Genomic DNA, 24103 nt, shown 5'->3' with positions numbered 1-24103 from the left:
CACTCCACATGGGACTCTGTGCTTTATCACTGCTCTAGCCCTAACCCTAACCCTAACCCTAGCAAAGGGGACAAAATGAAGGACGTCCCTTTCAGCCAGGGGATGACTGGGAGACAAAGGTTGCTGTATGGGTTGACTTGCTGTTGCCCTGCATAGGCATTGGCAAATGCTTTGCAGCCATACTCCACATGGGGCTCTACACTTTATCACTGCTCTAACCCTAACCCTAACCCCAACCCTAGGAAAGCGGGTGCCGTGCATCCGGACTCACCAGGGAAAAGGAAGGCTAAGAGACAAGAGTTGCCATATGGGCAGAAATGCTGTTGCCCCACATTTAATTTTGCATGTCCTTTGCAGCAAAACTCTATATGAGGCAATGTACTTTATCACTGCACTAAACCTAACCATAACCCCAACCCTAATCCCAACCTTAGGAAAGTGGGTGGACATGGACCAGCTACACTTAGGCCAATGGAAAACAGAGAGACAAATGTTCTCGTTTGGCAACACTTGGTTTGGCCCTAGATGTCCTTTGGCAAGTGCTTTGCAGCCACACTCCATGTGGGGCTCTGCACTTTATCATCACCCTAACACTAACCCTAACCTTAGTAATGAGGGTTACATGTACCTCGCCCTTTAGGCCATGGAAGACTGGGAGGCAGAAGTTGCTCTACGGGCAGGCTTAGTACTGCCCTGCATGCCCTTTGGCAAGTGCTTTGCAGCCGCACTCTATATGAGGCAATGTACTTTATCACTGCACTAAACCTAACCCTAACCCCAACCCTAACCCCAACCCTAGGAAAGTGGGTGGACATGGATCAGCTACAATTAGGCCAACAGAAAACAGAGAGACAAAAGTTGTCGTTTGGCAACACTTGGTTTGGCCCTGCATGTCCTTTGGGAAGTGCTTTGCAGCCTCCCTCCACATGGGGCTCTGCGCTTTATCACTGCTCTAACCCTAACCCTAACCCTAGTAAAAGTGGTGAGGTGGACCTTGCCCTGTAGGCCAATGGAGGCCTGGGAGACAAAAGTTGCTGTATGGGCAGACTTCTTATTGCCCCACATGTCCCTCTGCATGGGCTTTGCAGCTGCACTCCACATGGGGCTCTGTGCTTTATCACTGCACTAGCCCTAACCCTAACCCAAAGCCTAACCCTAACCCTAGCAAAGGGGACAAAATGAAGGACGTCCCTTTCAGCCAGGGGAAGACTGGGAGACAAAGGTTGCTGTATGGGTTGACTTGCTGTTGCCCTGCATAGGCATTGGCAAATGCTTTGCAGCCATACTCCACATGGGGCTCTACACTTTATCACTGCTCTAACCCTAACCCTAACCCCAACCCTAGGAAAGCGGGTGCCGTGCATCTGGACTCACCAGGGAAAAGGAAGACTAAGAGACAAGAGTTGCCATATGGGCAGACTTGCTGTTGCCCCACATTTAATTTTGCATGTCCTTTGCAGCAAAACTCTATATGAGGCAATGTACTTTATCACTGCACTAAACCTAACCCTAACCCCAACCCTAACCCCAACCTTAGGAAAGTGGGTGGACATGGATCAGCTACAATTAGGCCAATGGAAAACAGAGAGACAAAAGTTGTCGTTTGGCAACACTTGGTTTGGCCCTGCGTGTCCTTTGGGAAGTGCTTTGCAGCCGCACTCCACATGGGGCTCTGCGCTTTATCACTGCTCTAACCCTAACCCTAACCCTAACCCTAACCCTAGCAAAGCGGGTGGCGTGGACGAGTACTCATGAGGTGAAAGGAAGACAAAGAGACAAAAGCTGCCGTATGGGTAGACTTGTTATTGCCCCACCTGTCCATTGGCATGTATTTTGCAGCCTCCCTCCACATGGGGCTCTGCGCTTTATCACTAACCCTAAACCTAGTAAAAGTGGTGAGGTGGACCTTGCCCCTTTAGGCCAATGGAGGCCTGGGAGACAAAAGTTGCTGTATGGGCAGACTTCTTATTGCCCCACATGTCCCTCTGCATGTGCTTTGCAGCTGTACTCCACATGGGACTCTGTGCTTTATCACTGCTCTAGCCCTAACCCTAACCCTAACCCTAGCAAAGGGGACGAAATGAAGGACGTCCCTTTCAGCCAGGGGAAGACTGGGAGACAAAGGTTGCTGTATGGGTTGACTTGCTGTTGCCCTGCATAGGCATTGGCAAATGCTTTGCAGCCATACTCCACATGGGGCTCTACACTTTATCACTGCTCTAACCCTAACCCTAACCCCAACCCTAGGAAAGCGGGTGCCATGCATCTGGACTCACCAGGGAAAAGGAAGACTAAGAGACAAGAGTTGCCATATGGGCAGACTTGCTGTTGCCCCACATTTAATTTTGCATGTCCTTTGCAGCAACACTCTATATGAGGCAATGTACTTTATCACTGCACTAAACCTAACCCTAACCCCAACCCTAACCCCAACCCTAGGAAACTGGGTGGACATGGATCAGCTACAATTAGGCCAATGGAAAACAGAGAGACAAAAGTTGTCGTTTGGCAACACTTGGTTTGGCCCTGCATGTCCTTTGGGAAGTGCTTTGCAGCCACACTCCATGTGGGGCTCTGCACTTTATCATCACCCTAACACTAACCCTAACCTTAGTAATGAGGGTTACATGTACCTCGCCCTTTAGGCCATGGAAGACTGGGAGGCAGAAGTTGCTCTACGGGCAGGCTTAGTACTGCCCTGCATGCCCTTTGGCAAGTGCTTTGCAGCCGCACTCTATATGAGGCAATGTACTTTATCACTGCACTAAACCTAACCCTAACCCCAACCCTAACCCCAACCCTAGGAAAGTGGGTGGACATGGATCAGCTACAATTAGGCCAACAGAAAACAGAGAGACAAAAGTTGTCGTTTGGCAACACTTGGTTTGGCCCTGCATGTCCTTTGGGAAGTGCTTTGCAGCCTCCCTCCACATGGGGCTCTGCGCTTTATCACTGCTCTAACCCTAACCCTAACCCTAGTAAAAGTGGTGAGGTGGACCTTGCCCTGTAGGCCAATGGAGGCCTGGGAGACAAAAGTTGCTGTATGGGCAGACTTCTTATTGCCCCACATGTCCCTCTGCATGGGCTTTGCAGCTGCACTCCACATGGGGCTCTGTGCTTTATCACTGCACTAGCCCTAACCCTAACCCAAAGCCTAACCCTAACCCTAGCAAAGGGGACAAAATGAAGGACGTCCCTTTCAGCCAGGGGAAGACTGGGAGACAAAGGTTGCTGTATGGGTTGACTTGCTGTTGCCCTGCATAGGCATTGGCAAATGCTTTGCAGCCATACTCCACATGGGGCTCTACACTTTATCACTGCTCTAACCCTAACCCTAACCCCAACCCTAGGAAAGCGGGTGCCGTGCATCCAGACTCACCAGGGAAAAGGAAGACTAAGAGACAAGAGTTGCCATATGGGCAGACTTGCTGTTGCCCCACATTTAATTTTGCATGTCCTTTGCAGCAAAACTCTATATGAGGCAATGTACTTTATCACTGCACTAAACCTAACCCTAACCCCAACCCTAACCCCAACCCTAGGAAAGTGGGTGGACATGGACCAGCTACAATTAGGCCAACGGAAAACAGAGAGACAAAAGTTGTCGTTTGGCAACACTTGGTTTGGCCCTGCATGTCCTTTGGGAAGTGCTTTGCAGCCGCACTCCACATGGGGCTCTGCGCTTTATCACTGCTCTAACCCTAACCCTAACCCTAACCCTAACCCTAGCAAAGCGGGTGGCGTGGACGAGTACTCATGAGGTGAAAGGAAGACAAAGAGACAAAAGCTGCCGTATGGGTAGACTTGTTATTGCCCCACCTGTCCATTGGCATGTATTTTGCAGCCTCCCTCCACATGGGGCTCTGCGCTTTATCACTAACCCTAAACCTAGTAAAAGTGGTGAGGTGGACCTTGCCCCTTTAGGCCAATGGAGGCCTGGGAGACAAAAGTTGCTGTATGGGCAGACTTCTTATTGCCCCACATGTCCCTCTGCATGTGCTTTGCAGCTGCACTCCACATGGGACTCTGTGCTTTATCACTGCTCTAGCCCTAACCCTAACCCTAACCCTAGCAAAGGGGACGAAATGAAGGACGTCCCTTTCAGCCAGGGGAAGACTGGGAGACAAAGGTTGCTGTATGGGTTGACTTGCTGTTGCCCTGCATAGGCATTGGCAAATGCTTTGCAGCCATACTCCACATGGGGCTCTACACTTTATCACTGCTCTAACCCTAACCCTAACCCCAACCCTAGGAAAGCGGGTGCCATGCATCTGGACTCACCAGGGAAAAGGAAGACTAAGAGACAAGAGTTGCCATATGGGCAGACTTGCTGTTGCCCCACATTTAATTTTGCATGTCCTTTGCAGCAACACTCTATATGAGGCAATGTACTTTATCACTGCACTAAACCTAACCCTAACCCCAACCCTAACCCCAACCCTAGGAAACTGGGTGGACATGGATCAGCTACAATTAGGCCAATGGAAAACAGAGAGACAAAAGTTGTCATTTGGCAACACTTGGTTTGGCCCTGCATGTCCTTTGGGAAGTGCTTTGCAGCTGCACTCCACATGGGACTCTGTGCTTTATCACTGCTCTAGCCCTAACCCTAACCCAAAGCCTAACCCTAACCCTAGCAAAGGGGACAAAATGAAGGACGTCCCTTTCAGCCAGGGGAAGACTGGGAGACAAAGGTTGCTGTATGGGTTGACTTGCTGTTGCCCTGCATAGGCATTGGCAAATGCTTTGCAGCCATACTCCACATGGGGCTCTACACTTTATCACTGCTCTAACCCTAACCCTAACCCCAACCCTAGGAAAGCGGGTGCCGTGCATCTGGACTCACCAGGGAAAAGGAAGACTAAGAGACAAGAGTTGCCATATGGGCAGACTTGCTGTTGCCCCACATTTAATTTTGCATGTCCTTTGCAGCAAAACTCTATATGAGGCAATGTACTTTATCACTGCACTAAACCTAACCCTAACCCCAACCCTAACCCCAACCTTAGGAAAGTGGGTGGACATGGATCAGCTACAATTAGGCCAACGGAAAACAGAGAGACAAAAGTTGTCGTTTGGCAACACTTGGTTTGGCCCTGCATGTCCTTTGGGAAGTGCTTTGCAGCCGCACTCCACATGGGGCTCTGCACTTTATCATCGCCCTAACACTAACCCTAACCCTAACCCTAACCCTAGCAAAGCGGGTGGCGTGGACGAGTACTCATGAGGTGAAAGGAAGACAAAGAGACAAAAGCTGCCGTATGGGTAGACTTGTTATTGCCCCACCTGTCCATTGGCATGTATTTTGCAGCCTCCCTCCACATGGGGCTCTGCGCTTTATCACTGCTCTAACCCTAACCCCAAACCTAGTAAAAGTGGTGAGGTGGACCTTGCCCCTTTAGGCCAATGGAGGACTGGGAGACAAAAGTTGCTGTATGAGCAGACTTCTTATTGCCCCACATGCCTTTTGGCAAGTGCTTTGCAGCCGCACTCCACATGGGGCTCTGCGCTTCATCACTGCTCTAACCCTAACCCTAACTCTAACCCTAGCAAAGCGGGTGGCATGGACGAGTACTCAGGACGTGAAAGGAAGACAGGGAAACAAAAGCTGCCGTACAGGCAGACTTGTTATTGCCCCGCGTGTCCTTTGGCAAGTGCTTTGCAGCCTCCCTCCACATGGGGCTCTGCGCTTTATCACTGCTCTAACCCTAACCCTAACCCTAACCCTAGTAAAAGTGGTGAGGTGGACCTTGCCCTGTAGGCCAATGGAGGCCTGGGAGACAAAAGTTGCTCTATGGGCAGACTTCTTATTGCCCCACATGTCCCTCTGCATGGGCTTTGCAGCTGCACTCCACATGGGGCTCTGTGCTTTATCACTGCACTAGCCCTAACCCTAACCCAAAGCCTAACCCTAACCCTAGCAAAGGGGACAAAATGAAGGACGTCCCTTTCAGCCAGGGGAAGACTGGGAGACAAAGGTTGCTGTATGGGTTGACTTGCTGTTGCCCTGCATAGGCATTGGCAAATGCTTTGCAGCCATACTCCACATGGGGCTCTACACTTTATCACTGCTCTAACCCTAACCCTAACCCCAACCCTAGGAAAGCGGGTGCCGTGCATCCAGACTCACCAGGGAAAAGGAAGACTAAGAGACAAGAGTTGCCATATGGGCAGACTTGCTGTTGCCCCACATTTAATTTTGCATGTCCTTTGCAGCAAAACTCTATATGAGGCAATGTACTTTATCACTGCACTAAACCTAACCCTAACCCCAACCCTAACCCCAACCCTAGGAAAGTGGGTGGACATGGATCAGCTACAATTAGGCCAATGGAAAACAGAGAGACAAAAGTTGTCGTTTGGCAACACTTGGTTTGGCCCTGCATGTCCTTTGGGAAGTGCTTTGCAGCCGCACTCCACATGGGGCTCTGCGCTTTATCACTGCTCTAACCCTAACCCTAACCCTAACCCTAACCCTAGCAAAGCGGGTGGCGTGGACGAGTACTCATGAGGTGAAAGGAAGACAAAGAGACAAAAGCTGCCGTATGGGTAGACTTGTTATTGCCCCACCTGTCCATTGGCATGTATTTTGCAGCCTCCCTCCACATGGGGCTCTGCGCTTTATCACTAACCCTAAACCTAGTAAAAGTGGTGAGGTGGACCTTGCCCCTTTAGGCCAATGGAGGCCTGGGAGACAAAAGTTGCTGTATGGGCAGACTTCTTATTGCCCCACATGTCCCTCTGCATGTGCTTTGCAGCTGCACTCCACATGGGACTCTGTGCTTTATCACAGCTCTAGCCCTAACCCTAACCCTAACCCTAGCAAAGGGGACGAAATGAAGGACGTCCCTTTCAGCCAGGGGAAGACTGGGAGACAAAGGTTGCTGTATGGGTTGACTTGCTGTTGCCCTGCATAGGCATTGGCAAATGCTTTGCAGCCATACTCCACATGGGGCTCTACACTTTATCACTGCTCTAACCCTAACCCTAACCCCAACCCTAGGAAAGCGGGTGCCATGCATCTGGACTCACCAGGGAAAAGGAAGACTAAGAGACAAGAGTTGCCATATGGGCAGACTTGCTGTTGCCCCACATTTAATTTTGCATGTCCTTTGCAGCAACACTCTATATGAGGCAATGTACTTTATCACTGCACTAAACCTAACCCTAACCCCAACCCTAACCCCAACCCTAGGAAACTGGGTGGACATGGATCAGCTACAATTAGGCCAATGGAAAACAGAGAGACAAAAGTTGTCATTTGGCAACACTTGGTTTGGCCCTGCATGTCCTTTGGGAAGTGCTTTGCAGCTGCACTCCACATGGGACTCTGTGCTTTATCACTGCTCTAGCCCTAACCCTAACCCAAAGCCTAACCCTAACCCTAGCAAAGGGGACAAAATGAAGGACGTCCCTTTCAGCCAGGGGAAGACTGGGAGACAAAGGTTGCTGTATGGGTTGACTTGCTGTTGCCCTGCATAGGCATTGGCAAATGCTTTGCAGCCATACTCCACATGGGGCTCTACACTTTATCACTGCTCTAACCCTAACCCTAACCCCAACCCTAGGAAAGCGGGTGCCGTGCATCTGGACTCACCAGGGAAAAGGAAGACTAAGAGACAAGAGTTGCCATATGGGCAGACTTGCTGTTGCCCCACATTTAATTTTGCATGTCCTTTGCAGCAAAACTCTATATGAGGCAATGTACTTTATCACTGCACTAAACCTAACCCTAACCCCAACCCTAACCCCAACCTTAGGAAAGTGGGTGGACATGGATCAGCTACAATTAGGCCAACGGAAAACAGAGAGACAAAAGTTGTCGTTTGGCAACACTTGGTTTGGCCCTGCATGTCCTTTGGGAAGTGCTTTGCAGCCGCACTCCACATGGGGCTCTGCACTTTATCATCGCCCTAACACTAACCCTAACCCTAACCCTAACCCTAGCAAAGCGGGTGGCGTGGACGAGTACTCATGAGGTGAAAGGAAGACAAAGAGACAAAAGCTGCCGTATGGGTAGACTTGTTATTGCCCCACCTGTCCATTGGCATGTATTTTGCAGCCTCCCTCCACATGGGGCTCTGCGCTTTATCACTGCTCTAACCCTAACCCCAAACCTAGTAAAAGTGGTGAGGTGGACCTTGCCCCTTTAGGCCAATGGAGGACTGGGAGACAAAAGTTGCTGTATGAGCAGACTTCTTATTGCCCCACATGCCTTTTGGCAAGTGCTTTGCAGCCGCACTCCACATGGGGCTCTGCGCTTCATCACTGCTCTAACCCTAACCCTAACTCTAACCCTAGCAAAGCGGGTGGCATGGACGAGTACTCAGGACGTGAAAGGAAGACAGGGAAACAAAAGCTGCCGTACAGGCAGACTTGTTATTGCCCCGCGTGTCCTTTGGCAAGTGCTTTGCAGCCTCCCTCCACATGGGGCTCTGCGCTTTATCACTGCTCTAACCCTAACCCTAACCCTAACCCTAGTAAAAGTGGTGAGGTGGACCTTGCCCTGTAGGCCAATGGAGGCCTGGGAGACAAAAGTTGCTGTATGGGCAGACTTCTTATTGCCCCACATGTCCCTCTGCATGGGCTTTGCAGCTGCACTCCACATGGGGCTCTGTGCTTTATCACTGCACTAGCCCTGACCCTAACCCAAAGCCTAACCTTAACCCTAGCAAAGGGGACAAAATGAAGGACGTCCCTTTCAGCCAGGGGAAGACTGGGAGACAAAGGTTGCTGTATGGGTTGACTTGCTGTTGCCCTGCATAGGCATTGGCAAATGCTTTGCAGCCATACTCCACATGGGGCTCTACACTTTATCACTGCTCTAACCCTAACCCTAACCCCAACCCTAGGAAAGCGGGTGCCGTGCATCTGGACTCACCAGGGAAAAGGAAGACTAAGAGACAAGAGTTGCCATATGGGCAGACTTGCTGTTGCCCCACATTTAATTTTGCATGTCCTTTGCAGCAAAACTCTATATGAGGCAATGTACTTTATCACTGCACTAAACCTAACCCTAACCCCAACCCTAACCCCAACCCTAGGAAAGTGGGTGGACATGGACCAGCTACAATTAGGCCAACGGAAAACAGAGAGACAAAAGTTGTCGTTTGGCAACACTTGGTTTGGCCCTGCATGTCCTTTGGCAAGTGCTTTGCAGCCGCACTCCACATGGGGCTCTGCGCTTCATCACTGCTCTAACCCTAACCCTAACCCTAGCAAAGCGGGTGGCATGGACGAGTACTCATGACGTGAAAGGAAGACAGGGAGACAAAAGCTGCCGTAAAGGCAGACTTGTTATTGCCCCGCGAGTGCTTTGACATGTGCTTTGCAGCCTCCCTCCACATGGGGCTCTGCGCTTTATCACTGCTCTAACCCTAACCCTAACCCTAGTAAAAGTGGTGAGGTGGACCTTGCCCCTTTAGGCCAATGGAGGCCTGGGAGACAAAAGTTGCTCTATGGGCAGACTTCTTATTGCCCCACATGTCCCTCTGCATGTGCTTTGCAGCTGCACTCCACATGGGGCTCTGTCCTTTATCACTGCTCTAGCCCTAACCCTAACACTAACCCTAGCAAAGGGGATGAAAGGAAGGACGTCCCTTCCAGCCAGGGGAAGACTGGGAGACAAAGGTTGCTGTATGGGTTGACTTGCTGTTGCCCTGCATAGGCATTGGCAAATGCTTTGCAGCCATACTCCACATGGGGCTCTACACTTTATCACTGCTCTAACCCTAACCCTAACCCCAACCCTAGGAAAGCGGGTGCCGTGCATCCAGACTCACCAGGGAAAAGGAAGACTAAGAGACAAGAGTTGCCATATGGGCAGACTTGCTGTTGCCCCACATTTAATTTTGCATGTCCTTTGCAGCAACACTCTATATGAGGCAATGTACTTTATCACTGCACTAAACCTAACCCTAACCCCAACCCTAACCCCAACCCTAGGAAAGTGGGTGGACATGGATCAGATACAATTAGGCCAACGGAAAACAGAGAGGCAAAAGTTGTCGTTTGGCAACACTTGGTTTGGCCCTGCATGTCCTTTGGGAAGTGCTTTGCAGCCGCACTCCACATGGGGCTCTGCGCTTTATCACTGCTCTAACCCTAACCCTAACCCTAACCCTAACCCTAGCAAAGCGGGTGGCGTGGACGAGTACTCATGAGGTGAAAGGAAGACAAAGAGACAAAAGCTGCCGTATGGGTAGACTTGTTATTGCCCCACCTGTCCATTGGCATGTATTTTGCAGCCTCCCTCCACATGGGGCTCTGCGCTTTATCACTGCTCTAACCCTAACCCTAACCATAGTAAAAGTGGTGAGGTGGACCTTGCCCCTTTAGGCCAATGGAGGACTGGGAGACAAAAGTTGCTGTATGAGCAGACTTCTTATTACCCCACATGCCTTTTGGCAAGTGCTTTGCAGCCGCACTCCACATGGGGCTCTGCGATTCATCACTGCTGTAACCCTAACCCTAACTCCCACCCTAGCAAAGCGGGTGGCATGGACGAGTACTCATGACGTGAAAGGAAGACAGGGAGACAAAAGCTGCCGTACAGGCAGACTTGTTATTGCCCCGCGTGTCCTTTGGCAAGTGCTTTGCAGCTGCACTCCACATGGGGCTCTGCGCTTTATCACTGCTCTAACCCTAACCCTAACCCTAGTAAAAGTGGTGAGGTGGACCTTGCCCTGTAGGCCAATGGAGGCCTGGGAGACAAAAGTTGCTGTATGGGCAGACTTCTTATTGCCCCACATGTCCCTCTGCATGTGCTTTGCAGCTGCACTCCACATGGGGCTCTGTGCTTTATCACTGCTCTAGCCCTAACCCTAACCCTAACCCAAAGCCTAACCCTAACCCTAGCAAAGGGGACAAAATGAAGGACGTCCCTTTCAGCCAGGGGAAGACTGGGAGACAAAGGTTGTTGTATGGGTTGACTTGCTGTTGCCCTGCATAGGCATTGGCAAATGCTTTGCAGCCATACTCCACATGGGGCTCTACACTTTATCACTGCTCTAACCCTAACCCTAACCCCAACCCTAGGAAAGCGGGTGCCGTGCATCCGGACTCACCAGGGAAAAGGAAGACTAAGAGACAAGAGTTGCCATATGGGCAGACTTGCTGTTGCCCCACATTTAATTTTGCATGTCCTTTGCAGCAACACTCTATATGAGGCAATGTACTTTATCACTGCACTAAACCTAACCCTAACCCCAACCCTAGGAAAGTGGGTGGACATGGACCAGCTACAATTAGGCCAACGGAAAACAGAGAGACAAAAGTTGTCGTTTGGCAACACTTGGTTTGGCCCTGCATGTCCTTTGGGAAGTGCTTTGCAGCCGCACTCCACATGGGGCTCTGCGCGTTATCACTGCTCTAACCCTAACCCTAACCCTAACCCTAACCCTAGCAAAGCGGGTGGCGTGGACGAGTACTCATGAGGTGAAAGGAAGACAAAGAGACAAAAGCTGCCGTATGGGTAGACTTGTTATTGCCCCACCTGTCCATTGGCATGTATTTTGCAGCCTCCCTCCACATGGGGCTCTGCGCTTTATCACTAACCCTAAACCTAGTAAAAGTGGTGAGGTGGACCTTGCCCCTTTAGGCCAATGGAGGACTGGGAGACAAAAGTTGCTGTATGGGCAGACTTCTTATTGCCCCACATGCCTTTTGGCAAGTGCTTTGCAGCCGCACTCCACATGGGGCTCTGCGCTTCATCACTACTCTAACCCTAACCCTAACCCTAACCCTAGCAAAGCGGGTGGCGTGGACGAGTACTCATGACGTGAAAGGAAGACAGGGAGACAAAAGCTGCCGTACAGGCAGACTTGTTATTGCCCCGCATGCCCTTTGGCAAGTGCTTTGCAGCCTCCCTCCACATGGGGCTCTGCGCTTTATCACTGCTCTAACCCTAACCCTAACCCTAACCCTAACCCTAGTAAAAGTGGTGAGGTGGACCTTGCCCCTTTAGGCCAATGGAGGCCTGGGAGACAAAAGTTGCTGTATGGGCAGACTTCTTATTGCCCCACATGTCCCTCTGCATGTGCTTTGCAGCTGCACTCCACATGGGACTCTGTGCTTTATCACTGCTCTAGCCCTAACCCTAACCCTAACCCTAGCAAAGGGGACGAAATGAAGGACGTCCCTTTCAGCCAGGGGAAGACTGGGAGACAAAGGTTGCTGTATGGGTTGACTTGCTGTTGCCCTGCATAGGCATTGGCAAATGCTTTGCAGCCATACTCCACATGGGGCTCTACACTTTATCACTGCTCTAACCCTAACCCTAACCCCAAACCTAGGAAAGCGGGTGCCGTGCATCCAGACTCACCAGGGAAAAGGAAGACTAAGAGACAAGAGTTGCCATATGGGCAGACTTGCTGTTGCCCCACATTTCCTTTTGCATGTCCTTTGCAGCAACACTCTATATGAGGCAATGTACTTTATCACTGCACTAAACCTAACCCTAACCCCAACCCTAACCCCAACCTTAGGAAAGTGGGTGGACATGGACCAGCTACAATTAGGTCAAGGGAAAACAGAGAGACAAAATTTGTCGTTTGGCAACACTTGGTTTGGCCCTGCATGTCCTTTGGCAAGTGCTTTGCAGCCACACTCCATGTGGGACTCTGCACTTTATCATCGCCCTAACACTAACCCTAACCTTAGTAATGAGGGTTACATGTACCTCGCCCTTTAGGCCATGGAAGACTGGGAGACAAAAGTTGCTCTAAGGGCAGACTTAGTACTGCCCCGCATGCCCTTTGGCAAGTGCTTTGCAGCCGCACTCCACATGGGGCTCTGAGCTTTATCACTGCTCTAACCCTAACCCTAAGCCCAACCCTAGCAAAGCAGGTGGCGTGGACGAGTACTCATGAGGTGAAGGGAAGACAGGGAGACAAAAGCTGCCGTATGGGCAGACTTGTTATTGCTCCGCGTGTCCTTTGGCATGTGCTTTGCAGCCTCCCTCCACATGGGGCTCTGTGCTTTATCACTGCTCTAACCCTAACCCTAACCCTAACCCTAGTAAAAGTGGTGAGGTGGACCTTGCTCCTTTAGGCCAATGGAGGCCTGGGAGACAAAAGTTGCTGTATGGGCAGACTTCTTATTGCCCCACATGTCTCTCTGCATGTGCTTTGTAGCAGTTGCAGCAGTTTATTAAAACAGTTTGTTTAATTCCTTTTTTTGATATTTTACTTGTATTTTGAGAATGAGCTTGTTATAAATCCCCATGCAGCTGTTCTAAAGGGAGTTCATGACTGCCACCACATTTTGCCTGCAGAGGCAGAGCCCATGACTAGCTAAAAAACTGTTCCTCCAACAGAAAAACTCCTATGTCGCCTGACATCTCTTCACTGTCTGGCTGCAGTATCCATAAGCCAGGGTATAGCAGATGACACTGCCAAATTACTGATCAATAATAGAGCTATTGCTCTTATCATTAATAACACACTTAAAAATAATACACTCAAGGAACTTAGAATGCTTATGGAGCACAACATGAGACCTTATAAACAGACTCTAGTAATTTATTCTTGTATCAGTCTGCTCTCCTGTTGATTTATTACTCTATTGACATCAGCAAAGGGAAAACATACATTAGACAGTCCCCTCATTTGTTTTGTTCATTAATTTTGATGTGATATTTGAATATCTGGAATGCAAATATTTCAGTCTTAATCTCCCTAAAAGAGACTATTCTGTAGCTAGAAATGAATACTAGGCAGCTGTCACTTGTGCATCCATCCCGCAGCATTAAATCTTGACTCTGCCTCTGAACTTCAGTAACTCCAATCGGCCTCCATGCCCACAGAAAGAAAGAGGAAGTTATTCAGAGTAGGAATTAGGTATGCTTTTGTGTCTGTAGAGCAATGAGTGTGCAATGGGATCCTCGTAGCACCCGTGAATGCTGCTAGGAGACAAATGTTAAATACTATTCTTCACAGTGTTAGTACTGGGAAAGGTTTCGGGTAATTAGAAACACAGAGAAGGAAGGATATCTGCCTGAGCATAGAATGAAGTATTTTAAGTAAACTCCTCAATTCTTACTTGTCTTTTCATCATATATTATATTTTTAGTCTCTATAAGAGGTGATTTTCAGGTTAAATCCCATTTTCCTTCTCCATAGACTAAATTCATCTTTGATATAAGCGGGCACAAGTCCATTAACTTCAATAGAGTAACGTTCGCTCACTTCAACATTGAATCTGTCCCAGTGGGTTTATGCTGTAAATCTATCCCAGAAGAAATGGTTATAGAGGTATTGGTTCTGCTCTGAAATTCATTCCGTCTTTTCAAATAAGCCCTTTAGAGGAGCTTGGGAATGCTTTTACTTGCTGCACTAATGTGTAAGTCTCACTCCAGAACCACTTTTTAGCTTCATCCTCTTCTTTCCTTCACCTCCTTAATTCTTTTTCTTGGCACTTTTTGCTTATCTCTTGCTTTGTCATTTGTAGCCTAACTCCTACTATCTGAGTAAGTCCAGTAATCAACACTCCCTGTATTACTGCCTGTACTGTGGTATCTTGGTTTTAGAAGGCCTTGTCAAATCTTATGAGCTAAATAAGGTTAGGTCTGACAGCTATTTGGACAGAAATCCTTGAAGGAAACCCCTCAAGAGATACACAAGTAGGTGGCATTCTTTCTTCCTAGGCCAGCGCCCTGAGCCATCCTAACCGATGCTCTAAAATACTGTGCCACAGCACTGCACTGCTGAAGGTATCATCACTGACTGATGGGCACATTCAAGGTGAATATTACCCAGACTGTGGAAAACTCTTGCCTGTTATCCCAGCTGATTACCTCTTCTGCGTCCACAAAACAGTATGGAACCCCTCTGGTGTCCAATGTAAACACATATAAATTTGTCTGTGTACTCTCTACCCAACTGGACAGATAAAATGTGTTCTTTCTATTTGATTTGACCATTTTCTTATGGCAAAGCTTTCAGCATCTCACTTCCTTGATGTTTCACAACTTCTTTCCCTTCAAATTACCCACTGCTGTAGAGGACAGTCTCCAAACATCTTTTCCTGTCTGTCATCACCAACTCCACCAACTGCTGGAGGAAAGCTTGGGAATGATTAAATAGCTAGACAGCATTATGAAATTCTCTGAACTGCAAAGGTGGAAGAATTTGTTCAGTGGTTCAAATGTTACGCTGAGGTTTTCAGGAGCATCAGGTTTGTGAAGTTGGTAACTGTGCTCCTTCAACTGGTTTGGCTGGAGGGCTTTACCCCATTGTGGGTCCGTGTTGACTGGAGTTCATCAGGCCCAAACATCTCTTTCTGCATGTTAAATCTTTATGAGAGTCACTGAAGGGGGATGACTGATAAAAGGAGACTTTTCTGCTCTTTTGCCCATCTGGGCTAATAAAGGGCAGATGAGAGAGGAGGATTTGCTCAGAAATCACGTTTTGGTCTTTGCAAAACAATAAGGAGACTGCGGACCATTTCAAGGCAGAGCACAGAAAATGTTCAGTTAATAAGGGCCCCAGAGGATCCAAAGGATTTTAGTTCAGGGATGAAGATTATGCAGGCAGTAGTAGCCCTTTAAGGGATCTAGGAAAATTAAGGGTGAGGAGAGGGAATGCGTTTAATCCCTTCATTGAGTACATGAGAGAATTACACAGCATACAGGCATTGCTGATGCTCAGCATCACGTTTTAGGATTGAATATGACTTCGTTTCCAGTCTAGAATTTACCCACCAAACAGAGAGGTTGAAAGGCAACATTAATTCCGCATCTGTCCAGCACGTAGTGATACTCGGATGTGGGATGTCATATAAATGCAAAGTGTTGCTGTTCTACAGGGTGGGTTCTATACATGCCTAGATTAAACAATGGCTTTGTCCACGACTAAAATCTGTGGTGCTGTTGATGAAAAGAGTTAATTGTATCGCTGTCATACTACGGACAGTGCAGTTTTACTGAGAGCAAAGATGAAGACAGTGATTCATGGCTGCACTCATGCTCCCCGTCATGAAATATAAATTAAAAATAATTGTATTATGGTAGGCTACCTGTATTGTTACATTCATAATGGATATCACACATCCGTCCTTGCTCTGTGTTCCAGGCAAGGAGTGTTAGAGAAACTATGGCAGTATTTTTCTTTTAGGTGTAACAATCTGTCAGTATCAAATTCTCTTAGTCAGTAGGGAGCATATAGTGTTGATTTACTGAAAATCTGGGATTATGTCTGCTCAGTGGTGAGCGTAGATTTAAGAGGGGAGAGGTAAGGGGTCTCCAAAAGGTGAAGAAAAACACAAATGAAACCTAGCAAGGAAAAAAATAGCCTGACAGTTAAGATACAGTACAGTAACCGTCAAGTCTTCTTGAAGGAAAACTCTCACATGCAGGCATGCTCTGAGCACAGCGCACTGCACATTAAACAACCCATTCAATTACCCACTTTGCTCCACAGAACTGTAAATGTATAAATGCAGCTGTGGCTCTTCAGCCTTAAAAGACAAAAAAAAAAAAAAAACCAAAACAAACAAACAAACAAAAAAACCCTTCATATTTCTGCTTTCCAATGGATAAATGATTTCCATGAGGTGCTGGAATTCAGAGTGCAGACTTTTGGGGCCAAACAAAATGACAGCAGATTTCCTTGCTGTTTCATCCCTTTCCCAGCAAAACGCACCAAACAAAGAGCTCATGATGGGCAGATTCAGTAGAAATGGATCTGAGGCTTGGTAGGGAGAGAGAAATGTGACCCCTGCATGTCATGGATTTGCATTCCTTCTCTTCAGCATGGAGGGCACCTGCAGCTAACGTAACACTTCCTCCCTTGCTGGATGTGGGCGGGGAGACCGCAGCTCCTGATCCAGGCCATGTCAGCAAGGACTGAAAGCTGTAGCCAGCTTGTGGGTAAAGGTGTCATAGTGACGGTCCCGTCCTGGTGGAACGGCGCCTCCTCTGTCACAAAGTGCAATGTGCAATAATTGGTATCTTTAATAGCTGTCTCAGCAGAGACACCGTGAAGACTCGCCTTCATCCTCGTTCTGGTCCATGCAGGCGAGCTGGGGAAGCTTTCATTGCCACTGCCTATGTTATAATTGTTCTGGGGATAAGTAGAGTATTTCCAACTCCAGGCTGCCAATCTGTCACCCTTCAATAGCCACAAAGTCACAGCAAAATTAATTTAAAAAAATCCCTAAATATCCCATTAGTAGACACAGCACAAGCAAAATATAAGCAATTTTTAAAAAACGCCCTGCAAAGACTTAATGTGCTGAGAAAGCGTGTACATTTCCCTTCATTTTAATGGACAATAAGGGATGATTCATTTTTAGAGAAGAAAAGTAACTCCAAACCCTATAACTCTTCTCTGCTATCAAACACTAAAAAACTTCAGGGGATTTATTATATATATATATATATATTTTTAAAGGCTGCTTTCCCTTTAAAAAGAGAGGAGCTACTTGGTCTGATGCTGCTGCCTTTATCAGCCATGAAGTTCCCAGCAAGGTGCTGTTAGTGCCTGATTAAACCTCATACCAATCTCTGTCCCCCATGGTAACCCAGAAGACATCCACTGAGAGTGGCAGCTCTTATTCATTTTAATTGCCAAGGATCTCTCTGTGATGGCCAGTTTTCTTGTCTCTCAAGGACCAGAATGGAAATCCATCTGATTGCACGAACAGCCCGGGTGCTCTGACAGATCTGAAATATGAATATGGAGATGGCATTGTGCTCTGCACTGACTCCTAAAACCCCTGCAGTAAATTACGATCTGCCACTAAAACAATTTCAGAGCACAGTACAGTTCGCATAAAAGCATTTTTTTGTTTTGGTAATGGAACGCAAATTATTAATAAATCAGTCCAAATGGGGGGGGGAAAGTGAAAAATAGATTTCATTGTTTTCTGTTTCTTTTTTTTTAAATATCATAAACAGAAATGTACACATACATGTACACACACCATCTTTTCTGCTGTGTAACTTTTTGGATAACTTTAAAGGGAGATTTAAAAAAATTACAAAGAAAAGCTTTAGGGCTAGCATAATATCCCTAAAACTAACCCCCATGTTATCACTTTGTAAATGCAACCTCCCCTGTATAAGCTATGAGAAATGCAAAGTCCTGTGAGGAAAAAATGCAGCAGGTGAGTCAATATGAAGGAGATGTCCTATCCCGTGGGTGAATGAGCTTATTCAGAGCCATGAAATATCTCTTGCAACAATGCTTGCAACCTTCGTGTGCACCTGCAGCATGGACTCAGCACTTCAGCATCCCCCTGCATGGCTTTCCTCGTGGCAAGAGGACCCTCTCCAGAAGACTGCAGCCTTGCCAGACATGGCCAATAGCACCTACTGTGAATCAAACTACCTAAAAGAGAGCCAAAAATAACAAGGTAGTAGCTCAAACATCCGAGCTTTGCTGCTCTGGTCTGGAAGAGCAAGGCCTGCCCAGAGGTCAGAAAGATGGTGGCGTGCCCGAGAGGAAAGAAATCTATAGAAATTTGCCGTGACAGCCCGGGGTGCCTCCTGAGCCCCACACCAGCCTGTGAAAATACTGCCCGAGTTGGGACCAATTGAAATCAGCACAGGCAGTTTGGCAACAAGCCCCCCGCAGTCCTGGGCCAGCCTTTGCTCCCTTCTCTGCAATGTGCTGACACACAGAGGGGGCACAAGGCCACAGCGGCACCTGGACACCGCGCACATCCGCTGGCAGAGCGGGAGGCCGGCGAGGGGGCCTTGGCCGGGGCTTGGCTGCTGCTCCCGGCAGCTGACAAAGCAGAGCGCTGACAGCATTAGCACGCACGGCATGGGCGGCAGCATCATTATTGCTATATATTTCTACTAAAGCAGTGCCTGAGGCTTCACGGGACCGGCCAGCCAACCAGCTGAATATACACTCTGGAAACCATGTCCTCGGGGCTTTGGGTCCCCTTGAAAGCAAAGAAACAGTTCTGAGGAGGAGAAATACAACACGTGTGCAAGGATAAGGGGGTTTCATGGGTTGAGAGCTGCCTGAGAGGCCAGGAAATGTGGCTTGTAACCCTGGCTTGAGCCCCAGCCTGGTGGATGACCTTTGGTCCCCAGGGTGTTTCCTGTCTGCAAAATGTGAAATTTCCATATGCTTGGCTTTCCCTGGCTGTGGCATCGATTTCCAACCGGAAAGTTTGCCTGGGCAGGAAAAAAAAAAAAAAAAAAGACATTGGATTTCTGTCAAAAACTTCTGGACATTTGGAGGTCAGGTGGTCAGGCCTTCACTGCGAGGGCATGCCCACTGGACATGCATGGAAAACACAGCAGTACAAACTCACTGTCCCCAAAGCATCCCCCTCCTTCACCTGAATAGTGCACAGGCACCTAATTTTGTTTCTAAAGTCCCAGAGCCCTAGTAAAATAAGGATAATGATGCTGTTTTTGTAAAACATTTGGAGATGTGCTGAAGTTAAGCAGCAGACAACAGACTGGCATCATTCATCCAGTATGTATTTTAAACATTGCAATTAAAGTAATAATAATAATAATAGTTCCCCTGATTCAGGATTTACTGCCCCTCCTCTTAGCTAGCTCCTTCCTCTCGTGTAGGTATTATGCTAGAAAGGGGTTTGGAAGTGGGATCTAAAGAAGGTTGCTGACCTCAATAAATCAATGCAGGGACAATGCTCCATGATTACAGTACAGAGGTAATACTGCAGCCCTGACGGGTCAGTGATTGGGCTGTTCGAAAGCAGCATAGCTTTCTTAACACTTCCTACTCAAACTGGCTTTTTGCATTTATTAGTAGTATATGACACAACCAGTAATTTGGTGGTCCTTTGAGCCAGTGCCCATCATCAGAGTTTAATTTTACATAAAAGAGATAAATGCAGAGTTGTTTCTGAGATGCATTGATGTGCATACACCCAAATGTGTGTTTCTCTCTCCCACACAGAAAGGATTCCTCCAAAGGGAGGGGTATTTGGGAGTGAGATTTCAGTGGAGCCAGGAGATATGGGGTCCTGCCAGCATCTAGAGCAGAAGCAGAGACAAGTGCCTTCTGCAAGCAACAGCTTTGGCATTCCCTTTCGCTGTAGAATCCACTGAGGAACCAGCAGGTTTGGGCATGGGCCTGCAGAAACCTGTCTTCTCTATTAGATGTGCCAATAATATCTGAGAAGAATTATGTTTGAACCCCTATGACATTTGTTTCCCTAAAGTGATGAAATAATCTGATCTTCTATTTATAATTTGTTCTTCAAATGCAAAAGAACTAGAAATGGAGGAAATATAAATAGTTTTAGTAACTGAACAAAAGACTGAAGGATGTAGAGTTCACAACCTCCATAATTCACCTAAGAGGCATAAACCCCTCAGATTTCCATTAACTAGTGAATATATTTTGTTTGCTTGGAATACAAGACTGACATTTTTGGATGCCAGTGAACCAGTCAATCAAAAACTAAAAACCAAACAAGCTATGAATAATACTCCGAAGGACTCTTTCAGAGACATTACGGCAGGAGGCAGCTGATTTCAATTTTTCCATTATTTCACCCATACATAAAGTTGTTCCTCTGAACACTTGTAACCCATTGAAATATAGCTGTTTAGCGCAGGCTGGAGGGTGACCACAGAGAATAAAACCTCCATCTCTGCAGTGCAGTTTAGTGACCTGCATGAAATGGGTTGGTGTTTTGGGCCATTTCTAATTTAAGAAGTGTCCAGAGCACAAGAACTTGATTCAGCAAAGCTTGATATTAAAGTTATGTGTGTGACTCTAGTTATGTGTGTGACTCTTTGCTTTATTCGGTAGGAAAAAAAAATGTCTTTGCAGATGTCACCCATTTGTGCTTAGGTCACCAGTATTAGCTAAGATTAAAGCCCATATGAGACAAAACAAACAAACAAATTACTTCGTTAGATGCAGTGTCTCTAAAAGACAGTTACAGAGTTTTAGTAGGATGGAAAGAAGCAAACATTATTTCTACAAATGATGTGCTTGTTTGTTTGTAAATAGTGGATTTGCTGTGCCAGTCTATCAAATCAGTGCTTATGAGGATTTTTTTTTTTTTGAGATCTGAAAGCTCTAGCAACATTTCCTTGTTTCCTGGATTATTCAGTGGGTTCCTCTGCCTTGCCTTGCCTTGCTTTCTCTCACTCTCTCTTTCTTTGTTTCTTGTATCAAAGCACATAGTGAATTAGTTCAGGGAAAGCTGCAGTAAAATTTTTTAAAATCAGCCCATCTCCAGTAACATGAATCCCTGGAGCAATGGGATGAAATTGAGAAAGAGAATATTTCGGCTGAATATCAGGAAAATGTTCCTAATGGTTTGGACTGCATAAGCAGTGGAATTGTCTTCCAGGCAAGTTGATGGAAACACCAACATTTGACTCACTTGCAATTGGACTGGACAGGCTGTTGGCAAGTGCTCTTGAGGGAAAGATCCTGTGCTGGAAGAGGAATGGTCTCTTGGACACTCGAGCTCTGGGACTGTGCTCAATCTTCCAGAGGGAAGAATGTGAGCAAGAAAGTATTAGGAATCACCCAAGGGCACAGTTAATCCCTCGGATGTTACGCTGACTTCAGTAGGAGCTGCGCACACTTAAGTGATTCAGGTTGGGCCTTAAGTGAAAAGACAGGGTTAGCAGTAAAGCTGTGGCCGTGACGTGGGGCTGCTGCTTGTCACAAGGAGTTAAAAGGAAGCAGGGCAGCTGGGGAAGGAGCGCGGGGAAAAAAGCGCTTTCAGCCTCTCGCTAGCAGGGGACATGAGATCGCTTGTTGAAACAAACAGCCGGAAAGTGGAGAAACCTGAGCCTGGGCCGTGTTTGCTGCTCTTTTCCATACATTGCAAGATATTCCATCTCCCTTCTGTTTCGGCTGAGTAGCCGACATCTCTACATGTGTGTGCAACGCGTTTGTCTCTGCTGTCTGCTTTGCATCGCCTTGTATTGCATGGCTGCCACGAAAATGCAAATTTTAAAATCTGTAACAGTGCTCGACTGTGTACAACTGCCAGGGAAAGGGATGCCTGCTTTAGCCCCTGTGTTTCTTCAATTAGAGCCTCATCTTGTTTTTTTCTTTTTTTTTCAGCAGAGCAATTCTCTTGCAACTGAGAGCAGAATTAGATCTTTATTGTTGTTTTAACTGATCCCTGTTTCCCTTTTTTTTTCTGCCTCTGCATATGGATGTAATATACATCCACAAGCATTTTTTTTTCTACTGTTTATAATTTTTTTTTTCATTTCCAGTCACGGTCCTTTTCTGGACAAAACAATTATGATCTGAAAGACCTGAGAACCAGTCTCCGACGAGGCAGTCTTCCTGAACATGTACAGACAAAGGAAATGATTTCCTTGCTGAAAGAAATCACTTCAAAGCCCTCAGACCAGACCCTGCTCCAGCTCAGGTTTCCTCTCTGTGCAGCAACTTGGACAATGGCTCTCACGGAGACTCACACGCCTTGTGCCTGGTTTGAATTTAAGCCGAGTTGAAGGAGCTCACAAAGCAGCCACCTCTCCTCCCGTCTCCTCCACCTTCCCCACACACAGTGTCCTTCCACCCTCGCAGCGCTTGCCATTTTTCAAATGTTTGTGGAGTTCTCAGTTATACGTCTCTAATGTCTAGTGCCCTAGGCAGCGCCGTTAAAAAGCCATTTCAGCAAGGGTATGTTGATCTGACACATCTCCTTTCTTAAAACTCAGCCTCAGTCAAAACCTCTCCCTGGTTAGTCATGATCCTCCTCTCACCATCTCTTGTGAAGGTGAGGTGGAGGGCAACAGTACTCGTGAGGATGAAATGGATTGAGAATGATTTTGCATGACAACTGCTGGGGATCCAATATCTTTCTGTTGGTGTTGCTTACAGAAACAATAATGCCTGGAACCCGTCCAATACCTGTGTGTTGGCCCTTCTTCAACACATGCCAAATTCTTCTCTTGTGGGACAGCCTGGGCACAGCCCACATATATTTATGTGTGATCTCCTAGTCTAAGTGCGATCTATTTTTGCCATTCTCCTGAGCATAGTTCCTTTTTTCTTATCCTGAATGTCATCCCAAACTAGAAGCAGACCAGCTCTCTCTGTGAAGAGTTGGATGGCATTGCCTCCATATGCCCTTTTCTTCATGTCGAACATGGAGTGAGGAGCTCGTACTACTCGCCTGGACCACATGTCAGGAGGAGGGCAAGCCTCCTTATTTTAGTAGTAGGGTATCTTCTATGGGGCAAGGGCCTCTGGGGTCCTGGACTCTGCTTGTTGTTGAGCTGTGGCTCTGTATGCTGATTCCATTTTTTTTCTGGGTATCTTCTGTCTGTAAAGACATCAGTGGCTATATGTGTGGCTCTCCCAGGAGCACACAAACTGGTTCCCATGTGTATAAGGAATACTATGGCTCCCTCTCTGTTGAAGACCCCCTGCAGTGGGAGTGGGGAGGGTTTGGAAATCTTTTAGAAGGCATTTGAACAAGGTGGACCTGGCAAGAGGCAGGTGAATGGGGGCCAGAAGTCCAGAGCTGCAGATGATCTCCCTGTGTGGACCACTTGAGCAGCAGGGAGCAGACCATTCGACCAAACAGCCACATTAAGTCTATGGCATCTTTTCCTTCACAAAGACTACCCTCTATGCTACTCACTCCTTAACTTTTCATTAACTTATTATTAACTACGACTGCGCAGCAGTTCCCAAGTACTTTCCATGCAGTGAAACACGGTATAGCACTGCCATGGTTCCTGGACTGTAAAGAGGACTCCTTATATGGCCATATAACCTGCTCTTAGCAGTGTAACAGGGTATGCTCTCCTCACTCCCTCAAAAGGTCTCGACTTACTGAAAAAGCCTGGCTTATAGTATTTTAAGGAAAAAAAGTGAGACTTGTACGAACTGAATCATGAGCCTCAGTTTTCATTTTCTTCTAAAACTTCTCCATCATGGTCTCAAGGCTTCCTCCTCTCTTCTAGTCAAACACCACTCAACTGGGGCATATGCATCAGCTTACAGCTCACAGTGAAGCTGAGATCCCATTGTCCTCTGGTCAAGCTGTGCTGGTTTCGTGGAAGCCAGCAGTGGTCTGGTTGAAACTTTGGGCCACATTTGGAGCTTTGTTGATGACTGATCTCCAACACAACCTCCTGCTGGTATGTGCTGAGGAGCTGCCTGCTGTGCAGCTCATA

The sequence above is a fragment of the Tinamus guttatus genome, unplaced genomic scaffold, assembly GCF_059628265.1.
Source record: "Tinamus guttatus ecotype Peru unplaced genomic scaffold, ASM5962826v1 Tinamus_guttatus_pri_ptg000249l, whole genome shotgun sequence".
Taxonomy (NCBI): Eukaryota; Metazoa; Chordata; class Aves; order Tinamiformes; family Tinamidae; genus Tinamus; species Tinamus guttatus.
Note: the sequence above shows the minus strand (reverse complement) of the source record.